The sequence below is a fragment of the Leptodactylus fuscus genome, chromosome 4 (assembly GCF_031893055.1).
Source record: "Leptodactylus fuscus isolate aLepFus1 chromosome 4, aLepFus1.hap2, whole genome shotgun sequence".
NCBI lineage: Eukaryota > Metazoa > Chordata > Amphibia > Anura > Leptodactylidae > Leptodactylus > Leptodactylus fuscus.
Genome location: NC_134268.1, coordinates 74,302,261 through 74,317,415, shown reverse-complemented (window position 1 = coordinate 74,317,415; position 15,155 = coordinate 74,302,261).

The window sequence follows — 15,155 nt, the reverse complement described above, 5'->3', positions numbered from 1 at the left end:
GCTAGCAGAACCCATTAGAATCAATGGGAGGCTTCTTTTTCAGCGTTGAAAATTCCACACCAAATTTCTCACCATTTTCCTCCTGCGTTCACACGGAATTGTTTGGGTCAGGACATTGACTCAAATTCCTCCTCCAAAAAACGCCTCACCTTACAGTCCTACGGTGAGGAGGAATTTGAGACAGTTTCCTGACCAAATTTCTGAGCCAAACAACTCCGTGTGAACGCACTTCCTATTCCACAACCTATTCTTGATGGCCAAGCCATTTAAAGAGGTTGCCCAAGCTAAAACCAAATTTTCTAAGTAGGCCAGGGAAAGTAAAAACAAACAAACAAACCCATAGTCACCTGTCCCTAGCAGTATGGTGTCCCGCCAGGGCAGACTGGTCCTGCAGCTCAGCTGTCTTATTGCTTTGGGATTTGGCCCACACTGAAATAAACTTCTTGGACACAGTCATCAAGATACAGAGCAACAAAGTCGAGACATCGCTGTATCAAAAGCCAATTGACTGCCCCAACCTACCCGAGATGGGATAGTTTTCATCCAAAACACATAAAGAACTCCATTGTCTACAGCCAGGCTATCAGATACCATTGCATATGTTCAGACCCTGCAGATAGAGACAAACACCTTGGGGGCCTCAAAAACACATTCTCGAGACACGGTTATCATCCAAGAACAGTTGAAAACCAAATCACCAGGGCCACGAGAATACCAAGATCGGAGTTATTAAAATACAATACCAAACAGCCCCTGATCGTCACATATAACCCACACCTGGAGACGTTGAGAGGAGTCACACGCAAATTACATCCACTACTGCAAAAAGAAAACCTGTTAAAATCCATTTTTCCAGACCCCCCTCTCCTGTGTTATAGACAGCCACCAAACCTCAGGAATATGGTTATTAACAGCTCAATGTCACATCCTACCACAACAGGAACGTTTCTGTGCAGACAGAAAAAGTGCAAGACAGCACAGCACATGCTGACTACCGACAAGATAAAGATCCCCAACTCTAATCAGGACTACCAGAACCCAGGTAGCACACCTAATGTGGTGTGCTTAATATTGTGTACCAAGTGCCCTACTGGGGGGCCTTTATGTAGGGGAGACAGAGCAGAAACTCAGAATGCGGATTAAGTCACACCGTCACATGATTACTGAGCAGAGAATGGACCTCCCTGTGCCAAAACACTTCTGCAATCAAAATCATAATATCGTCAATGACATGAAGACTTTGGTTTAATGGGGTAATTTCAAATCTAAGAGATAGGAGACTATGAGAATATACAGTAAACTCATGACAATTTTTGACACATTCCAGAGGGATATAAATCTGTCACATGGATTTATGTCCTTTTTCAAGAGTTAGGCATCTCATCACTAATCAAAGGGACCATAAAACTCAGAGGGCCATCCTTTGAACTGATAATTTGTTTTTTAACTTCTCTATCTATTTGTGTGTATACTGCTTTCCATCACCTGTCGCACTGAACACTTCATTCCTGTGTATAAATATGCATACCTTCAGATATTGTGTTATACCATGCCTGATGAAGAGACCTGAGTAGTCTCAAAAGCTTGCAATCTGTCATCATTTTTGTTAGCCATTAAAAAGGTATCAAGTACTGAAGACTCTCAATCTTTATATTTCATATCCACTGGCTAATACAATACAAAGATATACTTTTCCTTATACAAAATATAATACCCTATAGTGTCCCATTGTGGTCCATAAGGTTTTCTTTATGAATTTTCCAAATATTTTAGATTTGCCACCTGGATGCCCATATCAGATGATTAAACATATTAAACATTGTTAATCACCTTTCCTGGGCTCCAGTTCTTGTCCTTGGGCCTCATCTGGTCATAGAGACATCATGAATGACGTCAGAGACCTCTGAGGCCTGTGATTGGAACTCAGCGGTCAATTCGCTGCCATGACGCAAAATGATGCTGGTTTATCATCACGTGGGTTGAGGCCAATGTGACCTCTGAGGCCCAAACACGGTCCTCAGTGGTCTCTGATGTCATTCATGACATCTCTATGATGTAATACTGTTTATTATGTTTGTTCACCTCCCCTGAGCCTCCGATCATTATACTCTGGGGTCTGAAGAGTTTCTTAGATGGTCAGAGTAAGGGGCCTCCTGGCAGGAAGCCTAATGACCCAACCGCCCACCAGGAATTTTCCCAGTGATATACATGGATAATCTTCCCCGATTAAGGGGTTATCCAGGGAAGTAAAATGACCATGGATGGCCATGTGACAGATATCTTCCATTGTCGATGAAATGAGGAATGGGGCCAGTGCCAGGCCCAGGTAAATAACCATGCCAGCCTCTTTCTCCATGATTGTTGATCCACCTGAGAATAGTGCTGTCTTGGCTGTTTATCTAAGCCTGAAAAAAATAGAGAAAGCTGATAATGTCAGAACCAGACAGGAACAGGATGTGATAGGTCTGCAAGACCTCGTATGGAAGTGGGCCATTGACAGTGAAAACCGCACCCTTTCTGACCTTGAGGCTAAGTTCACATCTGTGTCAGAGTCTCCTAAAGTCGGTGGACAAAAAAATCCTGCATGGACAAGGTACTATGATTAGTTTATATCCTATAGTACTGGGCATGCCCCAATAGCTCTACAGCTGGTTCATGCACAGTACTGTGTAGCAAATGGCATGGCTATGAAACACTACATGTATGTGCAAGATTACAGTGAGGGAGCTGTGATACAGACATAGCACACAGGGCTGCCAGCATTAATTTTTAGCCGCCTCCCACATTATAATACTCCATATGATAGATCATGCTCCACAGTGCCCTTCACAACATATAATGCTCCCCTGAGCCCCCAGTATTGGACCCACATGCTATATAACTCTACACAGTATAATATGTTCCCCAGAACCCCAACACAGTATAATGGTCCACAGAGGCCCCACACAGTATAATATGCTCCTTAATGCTCCCCCCAGTATAATATCCCTTAGTGACCCCACACAGATAATATGCTCCCCAGCAGCCCCACAAAATATAATATGCCCCACACAGTATAAAAAGGCCCACCCCCACCACAGTATAATGCTCTACAGTGACCCTCACACAATATAATATGGCCAACACATTATAATAGACTCGCTGCAGTGCAGAAGAATAAATCTCACAATATAATAGGGTTCCCTAATCTGCTCCACAGTGGTTCCAGATAATATAATATGCTCCCCAGAACCACCCAGTATAATGCTCCAGTGGCCCCACACAATATAATGTGGTACACATAGCTCCCCCCAGTATAATATACTCCTAACAGTGGCCCAACATACTATGATATTCTCCCCAGATGGCCCCCCAGCATAATGCTCCACAGTGGCCCCACACAATATAATATATTCCCCAGGGTGCACCCCGTATAATGCTCCACAGTGGCACCATACAAGGGCCCCCCACACAGTATAATATACTCCTCTGAGCCTTGAGCCACTGCAGGCGAAAGGCAAAATTGCTATGATTATACTCTGGGTCTTTTCAGACCCCAGAGTATAATAGTCAGAGACCCAGGGTAGGTGAGGGAAAATGACAAACAGTAAACTCATCTTATCTAACCTCTCCTGGGCAGTTTCTTGTACCCAAAATCTCAAGGATTTGTCACACAGCCACTTGCTAGTCATTTTTACCTTGTGACATGGTGTTCCATCATGTTGATAAAATTTCTCACTAAGGGCTCGTTCACATCTGCGCCCAGGTGTCTGTTCTGCAGGTTTCCGTTTCCTGCATAAAACAGAGCAGGAGACGGAAGCCTGCAGGATTCTTTGTCACCCATTCATTTGAATGGGTGAGAAAGCTGTCCGGCCGTGAGCGGCAGTGAGCGTTTTGCGCTCTGACGCAAAACTGTTTTTTTTAATCCGGACACAGAGTCGGACATGCAGTACTCTGTGTCCGGATTAAAAAATCTGGTTTCGCGGCGGAGAGCATAAAACGCTCACTACCGCTCACGGCCGGACCCGGTCTGTGCTTTTCTGGTATGCAGAAGACTGAAAGCACAGAATGGAGACCAGAACGCAGGTGTGAACCTAGCGTCAGTTGCTCTTGGATGTTTGTGGCAAGTTGCTATTTACTCATGGCAGTGTTCTTAGGCAAAAGTGTGAGTAAGCTCACTGCCTTGGATGAAATACAACCCCACACGTGAATGGTCTCAGGATGCTTTACTTCTGTGGTCAGTTTGCAGATGTATATATTTTCGTCCATTTTTTTGCAGTACAGAAGAGAAGTCTGCCACACTTTTCTATACTGCATTAAACAAACAAACAAACACTGGACTGAGTTGTTTATTTTTTTATTATTACTATTGAATGGATGTCCTTTCTACACTTTTTGGCATACCTAAACCGAGACAGAATGTACACGAGCAGGCATAAGTAACTGAAAATCAGCCGTTACCTTCTGGAGTAGCCTACTACTTGGCATCCTAAAGTACCTCTGTGGGTTTCTGTATGGGGGGGGGGGGGGCAATATATTGTGTGGGGGCATTTACTCTATGGGGGCCTGTAATGTTTAGAGTATACTGTATGGGGAACAATGAGGAGGCAATAGATTGTATATGGTCCTAATAAAGGGAACATATACTGTGTGGGAGAATCACTAAAGGGAGTGTTATACCATGTGGGAGCCAGCAAATGGAGTGGTATGTTGTATGAGGACTAGTAAAGTGGGCATTATACCATGTGGAGGTGGGGGGGGCACCAATTTTGGTATGGGAGCCCATCTTTCCTAGTGATGCATCTGGCCCCCACATGTGACATAATGATCCTCACAGTGCCTAAAAGTGTATCTTAATGCCCCTCATGTGCCCCTATATGTAACATAATGGCCCTCACAGTTCCCCCACATGTAACATAATGGCCCCCAAACCCAGAGATGTCTATGTTATATACTGCACCTCATACTTTAAGTGGGGTTGTGTCTACTTTACTGCCAATTCAGGGGTTCTGCAGTGGCATGTCTAAAAACCAAACTGTGCTTCAAAAACCAAAATAGTGCTCTTTCCCTTCTGTGCCTGGCTTTGTCAAACATCATGTTATACCCGCATAAGGCATTGTTAAATACGCTATCATGGGTACACCAGTGTCATATACTGTATGTGGGCATAACCTGCCGCTTAGGAACACAGGAGGGCACAAATATCAAAGAGTGCTATTTGCTTTTGGACAACTGATTTAGAATGTTGGTTTTGAACACCATGTCACACTGTAGACACTCTAAAATTGCCCCTACAAAATGGGGTCACTTCTTGAAGAATTCCAATTTAATGTCACCTCCAGGGCTTTGCAAAAAATAACAGTGTCTAGAAAATCCCTCTAAATCTGTATTCCAAAAGGTAAAAAGCAGAAAACTCCTTCTCTTCTGAGCTCTACTGTGCGCCTAAGCAGCGGTTTACACCTAAATATACTTCTTTCTACACCCCACTTAATAGTTTTAGGAGTGCATGTCTCTGATGACTCAAAAGCAATGTATTGGGCACTGAAATGACATTTTTTCATAAAAATTTCAATTTTCACTTTGTACATTTCATTTTGGGAAGCACTCTTGGACTCAAAATGAAAATACCCCTTGATAAATTCCTTGAGGGGTGTAGTTTCTAAAATTGGGTGACTTTGAGGATTTCCATTGTATTAGTACTTTTGGGACTCTGCAAATGTGACATGGCACCTGAAAACTATTCCAGCAAAATCTGCCCACCAAAAGCCAAATAGCACTCATTCCATTTTGAGCCCCACCATATACCCATACAGCAGTTTAAAATCACATATGGGGTTTTGCCGTGTTCAGGAGAACTTTTGTAACAAACTTTGGGGAGCTTTTTCTCCTTTATTCTCTTGTGAAAAAAAAAAAAAAAAAAAGGCACTATATTGATAATCTATTGGAAAAAAAATATTTCATTTTCATGTCCCATCCTATTCTATCTTATCCTATCCTATCCTCCTACTAATATTATAAATGTGAAAGTTTGGATGTTTGTTAGTCAATCACGCAAAAACGGCTGAATGGATTTGAATGAAATTTGACACAGATAGTTTGTAACCTTGATTAAAACATAGGCTACTTTTTATCCCAGTAAATGACATGGTTTTCACGACTGTTATGAATTTATGTTCACATACTATATTACACTACTCCTGCACCAGCTTTATCTCAGTTTCTAGGGCTGTTATTTCTCTGAGTAAACACATGCTAACCCTCAGTGAATTATGTACATTTGCATATTATCTGATCTGATCCATGCAGTGCTGACACATTGGATGGGCAAACACCTTTCATCCAAATTGGCAGCTTGTCAATTTTAAACATGTCTGGAAAAAGAAAATCTAATTTGTCGCAAACAACAAATGCTACGAAGGTATCCAGAAGACAACAAAGTTCTCCTGAAGCAGAGCTGAAGGGGGATCATCAGCACCAACAACACGCTCATTATATGGTGTCTCAGCGAGCTGCTGAGATACCGGAACAATCACAGGCATGGTGCGAAGAACATCTTCAGTGCCAGGCCAACTTGAGACCTGCTGAAACGCCGGAGCATGCGGATCATCAATGCCAACAATACGCTCATTATATGGCTTCCCAGCGAGCTGTTGAGATGCCAGAACAATCATGGGCACAGCGCGATAAACGCATTCAGTGACAGGCCAGCTTGACAGCTGTTGAAACGCCTGAGCAGGTGGATCATCAACACCAACAACATGCTCATTATATGGTGTCCCAGCGAGCTGCTGAGATGCTGGAACAATCACAGGCATGATACGAGGAACAAGTTCAGCAGCAGGACAGCTTAAGCGCTGCCAAAACTTCGAAGCAGGCGAACTATCGACGACAGCAATTTGCTGAATATAGGCGGATCATCCACTCCCAACAACCCGCAGAGATAGTTGCAGGCAGAGACTAGTGGTTAATAAAACCTGTGAAACAGCTGTAGGGTCAAACTGCTCATTATATCCCTTGATATGTACTGGGGGGGGGGGGGTCGTGTAGTTTCCACAACGGGGTAACTTTTGGAGGGTTTCCATTGTATTGGTACTGTAGGGGCTCTGAAAATGCTCACTACATCACTTGAGGTCCACTCAGCAATACAGCATATCTGCATGTGTAACGTGTATACCTGTGTATAATATGTATAGCTTTATGTGTAGTGTGCAGACATATTTGTAACGTGTGTATGTATGTATGTATGTAATTCTTATTGCGATGTGTATATGTGAGTCCATATATGTTTGTGGAGAGAAACTGGGCTGTAAGTGACAGCCATGCATGTTTTACAGTGTGTGTGTGTGTGTGTGTGTGTGTGTGTGTGTGTGTGTGTGTGTGTGTGTGTGTGTGTGTGTGTGTATGTATCTGGGTACATATGTGTGCCCCATGCAAGTGTGTACTATATTTGCCCCCGAAAATTTAACTTACATCCACTTTTATCTGAATACATATACAGGCAAAGGACAAAGAAAGACACAGATAATGATTAGAGCAGAAAAATCTATAAGAACACTTATTTTTGTGTATTTTATATAATTATTTTAATAAGTACTTTAAGATAGACATCTAATATAAATGGAATGCAAGCAATGGACCGTGTAAGTTAGCTGAAATATACCATCAACCCTTCTGGGTCATAAGACTTATAAATGTAATGCAATGCTGGTAGAATCCATCAGCGCAGCTACTTTATATGTATATTCTGCTAAGTGCAATTTTTTGAGCATGAAAAGGTAAAATGTTTCTTTTCTTCAACAAATTGAAGCATTTAAAAGAAACTCAGCCAGATGGAAAAAGAAAGGAAATTTTCTTATACTGAAAGCATAAATCTATCTACCAGGAGATTAAAATGTCATATTTTACATTGTGTTATAATCCGTGTTACTGTGACACAAAGATCAGAAGTGTTAATGAAATATCCGTGTTTTATTAGATATACCTACCTAGTTGTATTGCATCCCCATTTGACTTCAGTGTTGTCGATGCAATGTTTCTTAGATTCTACAGGAGTCATAGAAAAAAAGGGTTAGCCTAAATGTAGAAAGTAGGCTACAATTCTTTATCGGTAAACCTGTCTATGTGTCCAAAATACCATGAAACATGTCTTTTAATGTTAAAAAGTGGGGATAGTTAGAAGCCTATCATGTATGTAGCCAAAATCTACGTGCCTGATAGATGCAGGTACCACTGCTAGGATCTCTAGTGTTGGTCTGCTAAAAATACACTTTCAGTATCTAAATTTAAAGTGAATCAATCATGGAGCGTATCAATACACATCCAATATATTGTTAGAAAGTGGACCAATCATGGAGCGTATCAATACACATCCAATATATTGCTATAAAGTGGACCAATCATGGGGTGTATCAATACACATTCAATATACAGTATATTTGGGGCAACACGGTGGCTCAGTGGTTAGCATTGCAGCCTTGCAGCACTGGGGTCCTGAGCTCCAATCCCGCCAGGAACAACATCTGCAAGAAGTTTGTATGTTTTCCCTTTCTACAAAGACACACTGTCGGAGGGAAAAAAGTGTACATTGGGATCCCTATGTAGGACTCACAATCTACATAAAATTTAATTAAATGTATATATATATATATATATATATATATATATATATATATATATATATATATATATATATATATACATACACACACACACACACACACTATATCTATAAAGTGTACCAATCATGGAGCATATCAATACACATTCAATATATAGCTATATAGTATGCAAACTAAGGAGTTTATCAGTACACATTCCATATAGCTATAAAGTGCACCAATCACGGGGCGTATCAATACACATTAAATAAAAAAGCATTGGGATCCCTATGTAGGACTCACAATCTACATAAAATTTTATTAAATATATATATATATATATATATATATATATATATATATATATACACACACACACACACTGTATACACACACACACACACACACACTATATCTATAAAGTGTACAAATCATGGGGTGTATCAGTACACATTCCATATATAGTTATAAAGTGTGCAAACTAAGGAGTGTATCAGTACATATTCCATATATAGCTATAAAGTGTACAAATCATGGGGTGTATCAATGCACATTCAATATATAGTTATAAAGTGTGCAAACTAAGGAGTGTATCAGTACACATTCCATATAGCTATAAAGTGCACCAATCACGGGGCGTATCAATACACATTAAATAAAAAGCTATAAAGTGCACCAATCATGGAGTGTATCAATACACATACAGTGGGGCAAAAAAGTATTTAGTCAGTCACCAATAGTGCAAGTTCCACCACTTAAAAAGATGAGAGGCGTCTGTAATTTATATCATAGGAAGACCTCAACTATGAGAGACAAAATGAGAAAACAAATCCAGAAAATCACATTGTCTGATTTTGTAAGAATTTTTTTTCAAATTATGGTGGAAAATAAGTATTTGGTCACCTACAAACAATCAAGATTTCTGGCTCTCACAGACCTGTAACTTCTTCTTTAAGAGTCTCCTCTTTCCTCCTCTCATTACCTGTAGTAATGGCACCTGTTTAAACTTGTTATCAGTATAAAAAAACACCTGTGCACACCCTCAAACAGTCAGACTCCAAACTCCACTATGGTGAAGACCAAAGAGCTGTCAAAGGACACCAGAAACAAAATTGTAGCCCTGCACCAGGCTGGGAAGACTGAATCTGCAATAGGCAACCAGCTTGGATTGAAGAAATCAACTGTGGGAGCAATAATTAGAAAATGGAAGACATACAAGACCACTGATAATCTCCCTCGATCTGGGGCTCCACGCAAAATCTCACCCCGTGGGGTCAAAATGATCACAAGAACGGTGAGCAAAAATCCCAGAACCACGGGGGGGGGGGGGGGGGGGGGGGACCTAGTGAATGAACTGCAGAGAGCTGGGACCAATGTAACAAAGCCTACCATCAGTAACACACTACGCCGCTAGGGACTCAGATCCTGCAGTGCCAGACGTGTCCCACTGCTTAAGCCAGTACATGTCCAGGCCCGTCTGAAGTTTGCTAGAGAGCATTTGGATGATCCAGAAGAGTATTGGGAGAATGTCCTATGGTCTGAGGAAACCAAACTGGAACTGTTTGGTAGAAACACAACTTTTCATGTTTGGAGGAAAAAGAATACTAAGTTGCATCCATCAAACACCATACCTACTGTAAAGCATGGGGGTGGAAACATCATGCTTTGGGGCTGTTTCTCTGCAAAGGGGCCAGGACGACTGATCCGGGTACATGAAAGAATGAATGGGGCCATGTATCGTGAGATTTTGAGTGCAAACTTCCTTCTATCAGCAAGGGCATTGAAGATGAAACGTGGCTGGGTCTTTCAACATGACAATGATCCAAAGCACACCGCCAGGGCAACGAAGGAGTAGCTTTGCAAGAAGCATTTCAATGTCCTGGAGTGGCCTAGCCAGTCTCCAGATCTCAACCCTATAGAAAACCTTTGGAGGGAGTGGAAAGTCCGTGTTGCCAAGCGACAGCCCCAAAACATCACTGCTCTAGAGGAGATCTGCATGGAGGAATGGGCCAACATACCAACAACAGTGTGTGCCAACCTTGTGAAGACTTACAGAAAACGTTTGACCTCTGTCATTGCCAACAAAGGATATATAACAAAGTATTGAGATGAAATTTTGTTACTGACCAAATACTTATTTTCCACCATAATTTGCAAATAAATTCTTACAAAATCAGACAATGTGATTTTCTGGATTTGTTTTCTCATTTTGTCTCTCATAGTTGAGGTCTACCTATGATGTAAATTACAGACGCCTCTCATCTTTTTAAGTGGTGGCACTATTGGTGACTGACTAAATACTTTTTTGCCCCACTGTATAATATACAGTGTGGGCTAGTTCACATGGGGGGTGGTATGGCGTATTTTGGTCCTGATTGTGCCGCGGGAAGCCGCGTCACAATAGGGCCAAAATGTACCTGCCACGACTGTCGTGACTTCTGACAGTCGCAGCTTCCCCCTCTAAGTAGGCCCAAATGAATGGGCCTAGTCCAGAGGGTGCTGCCGCGAGGCGGACGCCGGGGCTGAATCAACCGCAGAATCCGCCTGAAGAAAGGGCAGCTCGCTTCTTTTTTGTTGCCGCTCACAGAAAAAGCTAGCGTTCTACATAGACCGCTATTGTTAGGGGGCGGATTCTGACGTGGATTCAGCGCCAAAATCCGCTCCCTCTTGCCCCGTGTGAACGAGCCCTAAATCTATAAAGGGCACAAATCGTGGAGCTTATCAATACACGTTCAATATATTGCTATAAAGTGCAATGATCTCAATTAATATTATTAACAGCAACTCTAGGTCAACTATAGTAAGTATTCATTGGAGAACTATAGGATGGCATGGTCATGTGAATACTGCTACTAAGCCTACATTCACACAAAGGTAAAAACAGCTATGAAAAACATCTATTTTTCATGGGCGTTTTGCACCCGAGGGTACAAAAGGTCACATGGGTATGTGTTTTGTAGTGAATTGTGGGGATCAGCGAAAACCAATAAAAATAGGAGTGTCAAAACCATCATTGATGTGAATATCCCCCATGAAATGAATGCTGCTGTGTGACGGCCGTTAACAAAAATATACCATTTTATCAGTTAAAATATGATTTTGTTCTCAAATCACGGAGAGAAATCAAAGAACTCACATGAAGTCTAAGCATCATGTCCCAGCCAGGATGAAAGATTTCCCTCTAGTTAGTGCTGCAGACAGATAGGGCTTTAGAGACTTGTGCAAACAGCGCAGAATTCTCATCCTTAGTAATTTCCCATTTGCCCTTTCTATAACTGTCCCGGTTATGTGAATGATCACTGATAATGGAATAATAACAACAACAAAAATTATTGAAGTCAGACGTTATGTTAATAAATGAAATGTTGATTTATAGAATATCGAATGATTAAAGAATTATTGAGCAGGACAATGTTCATTGTGGCGCTAACCTTGTCATGTTCTGTGAAGGTGGCCAGGCTGTCATCTCCTTCAAGTTACTCTTGTCTGAATGTAACACATATCAACATGTGTGTGCACCAAATCCCCACAAGGTGGCGCTCTCACAACACAAACCATACACTTTCCTAAACTAGACAAGAATTCACTAATGCTTTCTGGATACTGCCTATGTGCAAAGCTAAAACAAGGCTGAAATGTTATTTTGTTTCCTAGTAATAATATCATGGTGGAATTAGGCAAGCATTTCTTTACATACTTCACAAGGTTAGGATTCATGGGTAATGACAAACGTTGTAGTATTTATATGAAACAAATCTTTTGAGCTATTTCATATAGGACAGAACAAGGTTTGCTTCAGAAAAGTCAGTGAGACTCATTCAGGGCATTAGTTATAAATCTGCCTGAACATATGTAAAGCCGGCCACTTCATATGATATCCGGTTATGTAACATTATTCTTTCTGAAGTGCCATTTTACTACTGCAGAGATACCTGATATATACCATTGACACTCAGGTATATAGGCCCAGCCAGTTAAGCTGTCGACATGTGGTGACTGTTTCTAATGGCAACCAGAAGAGCTGTGAATGCAGAAGGAAAATCAAGACTGAGCATGTGTGTCCATCTTGGCACATTGTCTGAGGTGGACACAGTAAAGACTATTCACAGTACCAGCAGGTGGAGCTATTCTAACAGTATTCCCAGAACTGTAGTGTTATAAGAAGTGTAAAAACAGAAAGGTTTCTCATTATGGGCTGGATTAAACTAGAAGCTGTATTCTTCATGGTGAAATTTTGTCAAGATAACTTGTATTGATTATATAAGAAATGTAAAGGGCCTATACAGTACAATGCACTAGGCATTGTGAACACGAATGGAAGTCAGATTTCACAGAACACTAGGGCGTCTCCTCACATTCTGGAGAATGTAATACCATTTTACTACGCATATGGCTTGGATTGTTCATCTGTCTCTAGTGCCAAATTCATGTGTGGAAATGAATAAGCAATATATGGTTTTCCTGTCTCCAGGCTTGTATAACTGTTAAAGAAACCCTTCTTAAAGAGACATAGATCTTTTCTGTAATTCTGAAGTAGTGTGTGTTTAATGTGAAGGATTGAATGGGAAACTTGATTTTATAGTGCCAAATCCATAGTTATAAAAACTTTCACAAAAATGTTATTTGGATGGATCTGTTTTAGCTAGACATAAAGCATGGAGTCTGAATATGCTGCATCAAATAACTAGAACACACTATATACTGTATATATATATATATATATATATATATATATATATATATACACATATATATATATATATATATATATATATATATATATATATATATATATACACATACACACATACATACACACACACACACACACACACACACACACACACACACACAGTACAGACCGAAAGATTGGACACCTTCTCAAGAGTATGAAAATTGTAGATTTACACTGAAGTCATCGAAACTATGAAATAACACATGTGGAATTATATACTTAAAAAGGTGTGATACAACTGAAAATATGTCTTATATTCTAGGTTCTTCAATATAGCCACCTTTTGCTTTGATTACTGCTTTGCATACTCTTGGCATTCTCTTGATAAGCTTCAAGAGGTAGTCACCTGAAATGGTCTTCCAACAGTCTTGAAGGAGTTCCCAGAGATGCTTAGCACTTGTTGGCCCTTTTGCCTTCACTCTGCGATCCAGCTCACCCCAAACCATCTCGATTGGGTTCAGGTCTGGTGGCTGTGGAGGCCAGGTCATCTGGCGTAGCACCCCATCACTCTCCTTCTTGGTCAAATAGCCCTTACACAGCCTGGAGGTGTTTGGGGTCATTGTCCTGTTGAAAAATAAATGGTCCAACTAAATGCAAACCGGATGGAATAGCATGCCGCTGCAAGATGCTGTGGTAGCCATGCTGGTTCAGTATGCTTTCAATTTTGAATAAATCCCCAACAGTGTCACCAGCAAAGCACCCCCACACCATCACATCTCCTCCTCCATGCTTCACGGTGGGAACCAGGCATGTAGAGTCCATCTGTTCACCTTTTCTGCATCACACAAAGACACGTTGGTTGGAACCAAAGATCTCAAATTTGGACACATCAGACCAAAGCACAGATTTCCACTGGTCTAATGTCCATTCCATGTGTTCTTTAGCCTAAACAAGTCTCTGCTTGTTGCCTGTCCTTAGCAGTGGTTTTCTAGCTGCTATTTTACCATGAAGTCCTGCTGCACAAAGTCTCCTCTTAACAGTTGTTGTAGAGATGTGTCTGCTGCTAGAACTCTGTGTGGCATTGACCTGGTCTCTAATCTGAGCTGCTGTTAACCTGCGATTTCTGAGCTGGTGACTCGGATGAACTTATCCTCCGCAGCAGAGGTGACTCTTGGTCTTCCTTTCCTGGGGAGCCAGTTTCTTGGTAGCGCTTGATTTTTGCAACTGCACTTGGGGACACTTTCAAAGTTTTCCCAATTTTTCAGACTGACTGACCTTCATTTCTTAAAGTAATGATGGCCACTTGTTTTTCTTTACTTAGCTGCTTTTTTCTTGCCATAATACAAATTCTAACAGTCTGTTCAGTAGGACTATCAGCTGTGTATCCACCTGACTTCATCACAACACAACTGATGGTCCCAACCCCATTTATAAGGCAAGAAACCCCACTTATCAAACCTGACAGGGCACACCTGTGAAGTGAAAACCATTTCAGGTGACTACCTCTTGAAGCTCATCAAGGGAATGCCAAGAGTGTGCAAAGCAGGAATCAAAGCAAAAGGTGGCTACTTTGAATAACCTAGAATATAAGACAGATTTTCAGTTGTTTCACACTTTTTTGTTAAGTATATAATTCCAAATGTGTTAATTTATAGTTTTGATGCCTTCAGTGTGAATCTACAATTTTCATAGCCATGAAAATACAGAGAACTCTTTGAATGAGAAGGTGTGTCCAAACTTTTGGTCTGCACGGTATATATATATATATATATATATATATATATATATATATATATATATATATATTTAGGGTCTGGGGTTGCTAGGTGGGGTGGCGTACACAAACAATTCCAGTTTCTTTAGTCCAAAGCAAAGGTAGAGTTTATTTTCACTCAAAAAGGTAG